Raw genomic sequence first — 10,325 nt, 5'->3', positions numbered from 1 at the left:
TTAGCGGTACACAGGCCTCTCACTGTTGTGGCCTCTCCCGTTGTGGAGCACAGGCTCCGGACGCGCAGGCTCAGCGGCCATGGCTCACGGGCCCAGCCGCTCCGCGGCATGTGGGATCTTCCCAGACCGGGGCACGAACCCGTGTCCCTTGCATCGGCAGGCGGACTCGCAACCACTGCGCCACCCGGGAAGCCCAACTATATTTTTTTTAATTAACTTTTATTGGAGTATAATTTCTTTACAGTGTTGTGTCAGTTTCTGCTGTACAGCAGAGCGAATCAGCCACACGCACACACACATCCCCTCTTTTTTGGATTTCCTTCCCATTTAGGTCACAACAGAGCACTGAGTAGAGTTCCCAGCGCTATACAGTAGGTTCTCATTAGTTATCTATTTTATACATAGTACTGTATATATGTCAATCCCCATCTCCCAGTTCATCCCACCCACCTCTTCCCCTCTTGGTGTCCATATGTTTGTTCTCTACGTCTATGTCTATATTTCTGCTTTGCAAATAAGTTCATCTGTATCATTTTTCTAGATTCCACACATAAGCGATATTATATGATATTTGTTTTTCTCTTTCTGACTTACTTCACTCTGTATGACAGTCTCTAGGTCCATCCACATCTCTGCAAATTGCACAATTTCATTCCTTTTTATGGCTGAGTAACATTCCATTGCATATACGTACCCCATCTTCTTTATCCATTCGTCTGTTGATGGACATTTAGGTTGCTTCCATGTCCTGGCTATTGTAAATAGTGCTGCAATGAATATTGGGGTGCATGTATCTTTTGATTAACTGTATTTTTTAAAGGGTTTAAATAGTAAATGTTATATTATGTATCTTTTACCACAGTTTTTTTTTTTTAATTTTAAGGAGAAAACAATGATGACATCCTCTGAGCACACAACACACGATATTTCTACCAAAACTCCCATGAAGACACGATCAAAAGATACGGGCTCTTTGGACTGGAAAATGAGCTGAGAAGCAGGGCAGCCCACAAATGCAAGAGAAATGGGGTGGTGAGCGTGGACTTACTTATTCTCCAGATTCCAAAATCCAAGGTGAATTCCAGATTCTAAGAGAGCAGAAGGCCCACAGTCCAGCTTGTTCCGGCCTTGCTCTGTGAGCTGTGGTGACTGGGGAGGAGATTCCAGCTCTGCCTCAGTCTGGAACTGGCCTGGTCTACATTACGCTGCTCCCAGACTCTCTCCAAACTCTAAGAGAGCATCTTGGCATATAAAGTGTAGATGCCATCTGTTGCTTTTCTTTTCCATTTTAGGATTAAGAGATTAAATACATAATATATTTGCACAAATGAAATTCACATTTTAAAGCAGTTGTTCTTAACAAGCAAGCTTCTGGGAGGGTCAGTATAAATAATATTTTGCCAATAGATTGAAAATTTAGATACCAAAGGAAATTCCCTGGTGGTCCAGGGGTTAGGACACTGCGCTTTCACTGCTGAGGACACAGGTTCGATCCCTGGTTGGGGAACTAAGATGCCGCATGCCACACAGTGAGGCCAAAAAAAATTTTTAATTAAAAAATGTTTTAAAAAAGAAAATTTAGATACCATGGATAAATTCTTAGAAAAACCCTAACTTAACCAAATGACACAGAAGAAATAGAAAATTAGAATCATCTTACCACTAATGATTGAATCTGTAATTTAAAACTTTCCCATAAGTGTGTATGGAAAAGCAAATGGCTAAAAATGGCCAAGACCCTTCGCAGAAGAAGGATAATTTGAAAGAACTAACCCAAGCCAAAATCAAGTGCTACTAAAATCTAGAGAAATGAAAATTGGATGAATTTCATATAGAGATGAGCACACGGACCAACTGACGATCACTGAGCCTGGAAAGAAACCTGCACACATTTGGGATGACAGCGGTACATGACATGTCACTGGGGAAGAGTTGACTTTTCAGTAAACAATGATGGGAAAATTGCTTATCCATATGTTAAAAAAAAAAAGAAATTGGGTCCCTATCCCATACCTCACCCCAAAAAATAAATTTCAGATGCATTAAGACTTAAATATGAAAGGAAAACTTGAAAACTTGTAGATCTAGAAAATATATATTTCTGAACTTAAGAGGGAAAGATTTCTTAAACAAGACATTAAAAGTACCAACAATTAAACAAAAGATAGGGACTTCCCTGGTGGTGCGGTGGTTAAGAATCCGCCTGCCAATGCAGGGGACATGGGTTCTATCCCTGGTCTGGGAAGATCCCACGTGCCGCGGAGCAACTAAGCCCGTGCGCCACAACTACTGAGCCTGCGTGCCACGACTACTGAAGCCTGTGTGCCTAGAGCCCGTGCTCCGCAGCAAGAGAAGCCACCGCATTGAGAAGCCCGCGCACCACAACAAAGAGTAGCCCCCACTCGCCACAACTAGAGACAGCCCGCGCACAGCAACAAAAACCCAACACAGCCAAAAAAAATTAATAAAGTAAATAAATTTATTAAAAATAATAAAGAAGATGAACAAGTTTTACTACATTAAAATTTGAAAGTTCTGGGACTTCCCTGGTGGTCCAGTAGGTAAGACTCAGTGCTCCCAATGCAGGGGGCCCAGGTTCAATCCCTGGTCAGGGAACCAGATCCCACATTCATGCCACAACTAAGAAACCCATATGCTGCAACTAAAAAGATCCTGCATGCCGCCATGAAGATCCCGCATCCCGCAACTAAGACTGGGAGCAGCCTAAATAAATAAATATTAAAAAATGTTTTTTGAAAGTTCTCTCCTTTTTTTAAAATGTTTATTTATTTATGTTTGGCTGTGTCGAGCCTTAGCTGCAGCACGCAAGGTCTTTTGTTGCAGTGTGCGGGCTTCTCCCTAGTTGCAGCATGCAGGCTCAGTAGTTGCGGCGCACAGGCTTAGTTGCCCCAAGGCGTGGGAGATCTTAGTTCCCCAACCAGGGATCGAACCAGCGACCCCTACCTTGTAAGACGGATTCTTAACCACTGGACTTCCAGGAAAGTCCTGAAAGTTCTCTTCTTGAAAAGATACCATACAGAAGAGGCCAGACAGGAGAAGGCATTTGCAACATGTTTAGCTTACAAAGGATTAGTATCCAGATTATGTAAAGAAACCCTACAAGCAATAAGAAAAAAAGGCCAGCACCTCGACTTTAAATAAGAGAGAGAAAGAGGAAACGGGAGGGCCAATTAGCAGCTGAAAAGATGCTCAACCTCATTAATAAAAATAGAAATACAGGGCTTCCCTGGTGGTGCAGTGGTTGAGAGTCCGCCTGCCGATGCGGGGGACGCGGGTTCGTGCCCCGGTCTGGGAAGATCCCACATACCGCGGAGCAGCTGGGCCCGTGAGCCATGGCCGCTGAGCCTGCGCGTCCGGAGCCTGTGCTCCGCAACGGGAGAGGCCACAGCAGTGAGAGGGCCGCGTACCGCAAAAAAAAAAAAAAAAAAGAAAAAGAAATATAAATGAAGACAACAAGGTCATACCACTGTGACACGAGGCTGGCAAAAATTCAGTCTGATAAAAGTAGTAAGAGTCAGAGAGGCTATGGATCAACTCCGCTAGGTATAAATGGAGGAGCTCTTATGCATGTGTGCCAGGAAACATACAAGAATATTCACATCCTCGTGTTTACAAGAGCAAAAAGCTGCAGGTAACCCAAACGTCAATCAGTGGAAGATTGCAGTAGTCACAGAATTAAATATTATATAACAGTGAAATTAATTATTTCCTCATGCAACAATAGGGATATATGTTTAAAACATAATGTTCAGGAACAAGACCAGGATGTCTGCTCCCAGCATTGCAGTGGAGGTTCTAGCCGGGACAGTTAGGCAAGAAAAAGAAATCAAAGGCACCCAGGTTGGAAAGGAAGTAAAACTATCTCTAGTTGCTGATGGCCTGAGGTTGTATATAGAAAATCCTAAGGAATCCACAAAAAAGCTGTTAGAACTAATAAATAAAATCAGCAAGATTACAGAGTATAAGATGAATATGCAAAAATCAGTTCTATTTCTACACATCAACAATGAATAATCTGAAAATGAAATTAAGAAAAATTCCATTTACAATAGTATTAAAAAGAATAAAATAATTAGCAATAAATTTAACTAAAGAAGTGCAAAACTGGGGAGTCCCCTGGTGGTCTAGTGGTTAGGATTCAGCACTTTCCCTGCTGTGGCCTGGGTTCCATCCCTGGTCGGGGAACTGAGATCCTGCAAGCCGCTCGACGCAGGCAAAAAAAAAAAAGTACAAAACTTGTACAAAAACAGGCCAGTGTTTCCTCAGATAGTTAAACTGAAAACACATATTCACACAAAAATTTATACATGAATGTTCATAGCAGCATTATTCATAATAGCCAAAAAGTAGAAACAGCCCAAATGCCCCTCAATTTATCAATGGACAAACCAAATGTGGTACACCCCTACAATGGAATACTATTCAGCCATATAAATGAAGTACATGCTAAAATACGAATGAACCTTGAAAACATTATGCTGAGTGAAAGAAGCCAGTCACAAAAGCCACGTGTTGTATGGTTCCATTTTTGTGAATGTCCAAAATAGACAAATCCAGAGACAGAAAGTAGATTCGTGGTTTCCAAGAGCTGAGGGGGAGGGGGATGGAGGATGGGGGATGGGAGATGAGGAGTGACTGCTGACACCCATGTGTGATGGAAATGTTCTGGAATCAGACCACGGTGATGTTTGCACACCATGCAAGCTTGTGAATACACTAAAACCCATTGAATTGTGTGCTTTAAAAGTGTGGACTGTCAAGGTTGGTGTGATTCAATAAGAAATACGTATTTGGTCTTTGAGTTCCATTTGGAGTCTCTCGTATGCTAATGAGATGTCTGGGGGCTCGGGGCCCCTAGATGGCTTCAGGATAGGGGCTGGTCACCAGAAAGACCACAGTGTAATTAGAGGGTTGGAACTTTCAGCTCCACCACCTGACTTATGGCCAACGATTTATTCAATCACGCCTACGTCATGAAACCTCCATAAAAACCCCCAAACAATGAGGTTCAGAGAGCTTCCTAGTTGGTGAACATGAGGAGGTGCCGGGAGGGTGGTACACGCAGGAGGGCTCGGAAGCTCCTCCCCTACACCTGGCCCTATGCATCTTGTCCATCTGCCTGTTCCTGAGTGGTATCCTTTATAACAAACCAGTAACAGTAAGCAAAGCTCTTTCCTGAATTCTGTGAACCATCCTAGCAAATTAGCGAACCCAAGAAGGGGGTCATGGGATCCCCCCTGTATTTATAGCAGGTTGATCAGAAGCACAGGTGACAACCTGGGACACGTGACTTACATCTGTAGCGGGGGAGTCCTGTGGGACTGAGCCCTTAACCTGTCTGACTCCAGGAAGATAGTGTCAGAACTGAATTGAATTATAAATTATAAAGAGTTGGAGAAATGTTTGGTGTGGGGGAAAAAGCACACACATTTGGTGTCAAAAATGTTGTGAGTGGGAATTCCCTGGCGGTCCGGTGGTTAGGACTCCACACTTTCACTGCCGAGGACACAGGTTTGATCCCTGGTCAGGGAACTAAGATCCCTCAAGCTGCACAGCACATCCAAAAATAAATAAATAAATACAAATTAAAAATGTTGTGAGTGAAAACTGGTCTGAACAAAATAAAACACCATAACACGGAGTGGAAAAGAATATCCCATGGACTTCCCTGGTGGCACAGTGGTTAAGAATCTGCCTGCCAATTCAGGGGACACGGGTTCGATCCCTGGTCCGGGAAGGTCCCACATGCTGCAGAGCAACTAAGCCCGTGCACCACAACTACTGAGCCTGCTAGGCTCTAGAGCCCGCGAGCCACAACTACTGAAGCCCGCGTGCCTAGAGCCCGTGCTCTGCAACAAGAGAAGCCACCGCAATGAGAAGCCCGCACACCGCAACAAAGAGTAACCCCCCGCTCGACAAAACTAGAGAAAGCCCGCATGCAGCAATGAAGACACAACACAGCCAAAAATAAATAAAGCTATTAAGTCTGGTCAAAAGTATGGACCATTTTTAAAAAAAAGAATATCACATAAATCATAACTCCATATCTTTAATCTCAGAAACCAACAAAACTAAGCAGTGTACCGTTTAATTAAACATACAATCATATGTAGTGAAAGAATTTTTAAAGCATGGAAATAATAACCCTCTAATCCAGTACAATGACTCCCCTTGCCAGGGGATAGAAGGTAAATTAGTGGAGGAAAGCAGAGCGGTGTTGTTGGTTAATAACCTACATAGGGTTTCAGCTATAATTTTGTACGCATTAACTATTTAAAAGGATAACAAAGGGAGAGGCACGGTTTTAACACATTTTCTTAGGAAGATGCCATTGGGAGACAAGCCCACGGTCTCTTGGTCAGCGGTCAGCGCAACCGGCCAACTCGTTCCCCTAGCGCGGAAGCAGATCACTGCCTCTTTGGTTGAGAACAGGCTCCATGGTGCAGGAAAAACACATTTTCTACAAGCACCCTCAGCACAGCTCCTAGCAGGAGAAGCTTTCAGGACCAAAGGTCACCTTATGCCTTGGTCATTCTTTCTCCTCCAAACGCTCTCTTTTCCTCTCTTCTTGTCCCTGCGTGGGGGGGTGGGGGGAGTGGTGAGTGAAGCAGAGACGTGACTTTAGGTTGCATATTCATATGCTATTTGTCTTTCTCTGCCTGACTTACTTCAGTATGAGAATCTCTAGGTCCATCCATGTTGCTGCAAATGGCATTATTTTGTTCTTTTTTATGGCTGAGTAATATTCCACTGTGTATATGTACCACATCTTCTTTATCCATTCATCTGTTGATGGGCATTTGGGTTGCTGCCATGCCTTGGCTATTGTAAATAGTGCTGCAGTGAACATTGGGGTGCGTGTATCTTTTTGTATTATAGTTTTCTCTAGATATATGCCCAGGATCACTTATATGTGGAATCTAAAAAATGAAACAAATGAACTTATTTACAAAACAGGAATAGAGTCACAGATGTAGAAAATATACTTATGGTTACCAGGGGGGAAAGTCAGGGGGAGGGATAAATTGGGAGATTGGGATTGACATATACACACTACTCTATATAAAATAGGTAACTAATAAGGACCTACTGTAGAGCACAGGGAACTCTACTCAATACTCTGTAATGACCTATATGGGGAAAGAATCTATATGGGGAAATCTATATGAGGAAAGAGTGGATATATGTATATGTATAACTGATTCACTTTGCTGTACACCTGAAACTAACACAACATTGTAAATCAACTATACTCCAATAAAAAAAAATTTTTTGTTGTTGTTTCAGGAACTTCCCTGGTGGTCCAGCAGTTAAGACTCCCATTGCAGGGGGCCTGGGTTCAATCCCTGGTCAGGAAACTAGATCCTGCATGCCACAACTAAAGATCCCTCATGCCGCAACTAAAATCCCGCAAGTGGCAACAAAGATCCCACATGCCACAAGACCCAGCACAGCCAAATAAATAAATAAATAATTTTTAAAACTGTATATTCAGAGGCCCCCTGTGGAGGTAACATTTCAGCTGAGACCTGCTGAATGAGTTGGAATTAACAAGGTTGGAAGAGGGCAAGGGCTTCCAGGCCAAAGGAACAGCACGTGAAAACCCTGGAGGCAATGGTGAGGCATTGCAGTCCTAAAGCTGAAGAAGGCCGGCAAGGTGGGGCTCAAAACTGAGAAGAGTGTGTGCTGAAAGGAGGCTAAAGAGGTCAGCAGAGCTGGACCATGCAGGACTTTTGAGGTCACATGAAGGGCTGAGTTTTTATTCCTGGGCACTGGGTAATCACAAAAGATTTCAAGTAGGGATCTGATTCGATTGGGTTTGCATTTGGGGAGGAGAATGAGAAACAGGCCTGCCCTGTCAAAGGGATGGGTCAGAGACATTCACATGACCTGACCAGTGTGAGAGAAAATCTGTGAGACTCAGGCTCCCTTCCCCAGTGGGACTGGATCCCTGGCAGGATGTAGGCTGGAGCTATCGCAGCTACTTCATCACACAAGAGGGTAGCCTATCAGAGAGGGAAGCCAATGCATAGAAGAGCAGAGCTGAGACAAGGACAGAAAACGTAGATCCTGGTGATGTTTGTGCCCCTTGATCAAGCTGAACCTGAAGTCCACTGCACTCCTTTGTTATGTGTTATGTGATAGTTCTGGCTGCCATAACAAAATACCACAGACGGGGCAGCTTAAACAACAGAAATGTATCTTCTGGAGACTAGGAAGTCCAAGATCAAGGTGCAGGTTAGAGTTCTCTTCCTGGCTTGCAGATAGCCACCTTCTCACTCTGTCCTCACTAGGTGAAGAGAGAGAATGCTCTGGTATCTATTCCTCTCCTTTTAAGGACACCAGACTTATTGGTTTAGAACCCCACCCTTATGGCCTCATTTAACTTTTATCACCTCCTCACAGGCCCTATTTACAAATTCAGTCACATTGGGGGTTAGGGCATCAACATATGAATTTCGGAAAAACACAATCATCCAGTCCATAACTCTGTGGAAGCCAATAAATACCCTTTTTCCTTAAGCCAGTTTGAGTTGGATTTACTGTCCCATGGAGTGGGTAAACTACAGACTGATACGGAGGGCGAGGAAGATGCAGACGCTAAGACAACAGATAGGTTTTCAGCCAGTGCAACATATATTTGCTCATAACAGAATAATTATTATAAGTGTGATATATATCTGTATAGGCACAGACTATAAGGCACGATAAACAATATAACATAGTTGCTATTAGTGATCAGGCCTGTGAAGTACACAGTCATTCTTACCTAGTTATAATATAATATTATGTACTAAATATTCACAGTGAGGTCCTGCTGCCCCGGCCTACCTACCACCTGAGTTGTGCCTGTTCTGTGGCCTACAAGATGCATGAAGCCTCCAGGAAATTACGGAGTTTGTGTGCATGAGTCACATGTAGGAGTTAGAGGCTGAGTGGTCCTGCTGCAGATTGAATAGAGAAGTCTGGACACTTTTGCTGTTCAGAGGGTTTTGTGCCCTCTTGTACGGTATAAATCCACAGCTTTTTATTTATATTTTGTTTACTAGTATTTTTTGTCTTATTGTGCAATAAACCTTTTCAGGAGCAATAAACGTTTTTTAAAGTCCACACTTAATTTAAAATTAAGTTTTATATTTCCATTTTTCAGAGTCGATTATGAAATTGAAACTTCGACAGAATGTCTGTGGACATTTACATTTCACCCCGGGGGCCAAAGAGATATTAACTGAAAACCAAACCAGATGACACAATTCTCATTCAGAAGTATCACATTGACTTCGAAAGTTAGTAATTATTTTAAGAAGGCTGTGCCCCAAAATGAATTAACATGCGAAGCTGCAGAAGCGGGTTGACATTTCATTCTGTAAATCATGACTCTTCATTTAGATCAAATGACTTTTTATACATTAGCTTCAGTCGTTTTTCTAATTCCAAGTTTTCTTGTGCTCATTCCACTGTTAATGTGTTGGCTCCACTGGCTGAGGAATTATTCCACTGTGGATGCCATATTGTTATCAGAGTCATTAGATGCTGCCATTTCTTGCTTCCGATTCATGGAATCAAAATTAAGGTTTTGGAAGTTCATTCTCTCCAAAGTGCAAAACTAACATCATTGTGAATGCTACTCAGCTAATATAAGTTGAACACCGAAGACATTTTTTTCTTGCGGTGATAATACTCACATAAAGTTCAACAGGCACAGCATAGGGGGACTAACATTCTTACTAAATTAAGAACCCCTCAGGAATTCCCTGGCGGTCCAGTGGTTAGGGCTCTGTGCTTTCACTGCTGAGGGCCTGGGTTCAATCCCTGGTGGGGGAACTAAGATCCCGAGTGCCGAGCTGCACGGCCATTTAAAAAAAAAAAGAACCCCATGAAGCAGAAATACACCTGGAATTGGATGTGGTTAATAATTACATCCAAACAAGCTGTAAAACTGAATTAGAAATCATAGTTGTCAAAAATTTACAAATATTTTTTCACAGTTAGAGTAACTGAACGGCAAAATTTTCGTGACAAAGCTGACATTAAATAGAAAAAAAGCACTTCAGCATGGTGGTAACATGTTTCTTCACCATGTCAATGAAAAGAATTAATCAGTCGATCTAAGAAAGAAATGGAAAATTTTATTTGAGCCAAATTGAGGATTATTACCTGGGAAGTCTTTCAGAGAGCTCTAAGGACTGTCCTGCCTGTTAGAGGTCAAAGCACAGGGATATAAGTTTTTGAGACAGAGGGCGATATGTTAAATGACAGTTTACACAATCCAGATCTACGTGTACAAAACAAGTAGTAGGTCA

Source organism: Monodon monoceros, unplaced genomic scaffold, assembly GCF_005190385.1.
Source record: "Monodon monoceros isolate NGI ecotype Baffin Bay Population unplaced genomic scaffold, NGI_Narwhal_1 Super_Scaffold_6, whole genome shotgun sequence".
NCBI lineage: Eukaryota > Metazoa > Chordata > Mammalia > Artiodactyla > Monodontidae > Monodon > Monodon monoceros.
Note: the sequence above shows the minus strand (reverse complement) of the source record.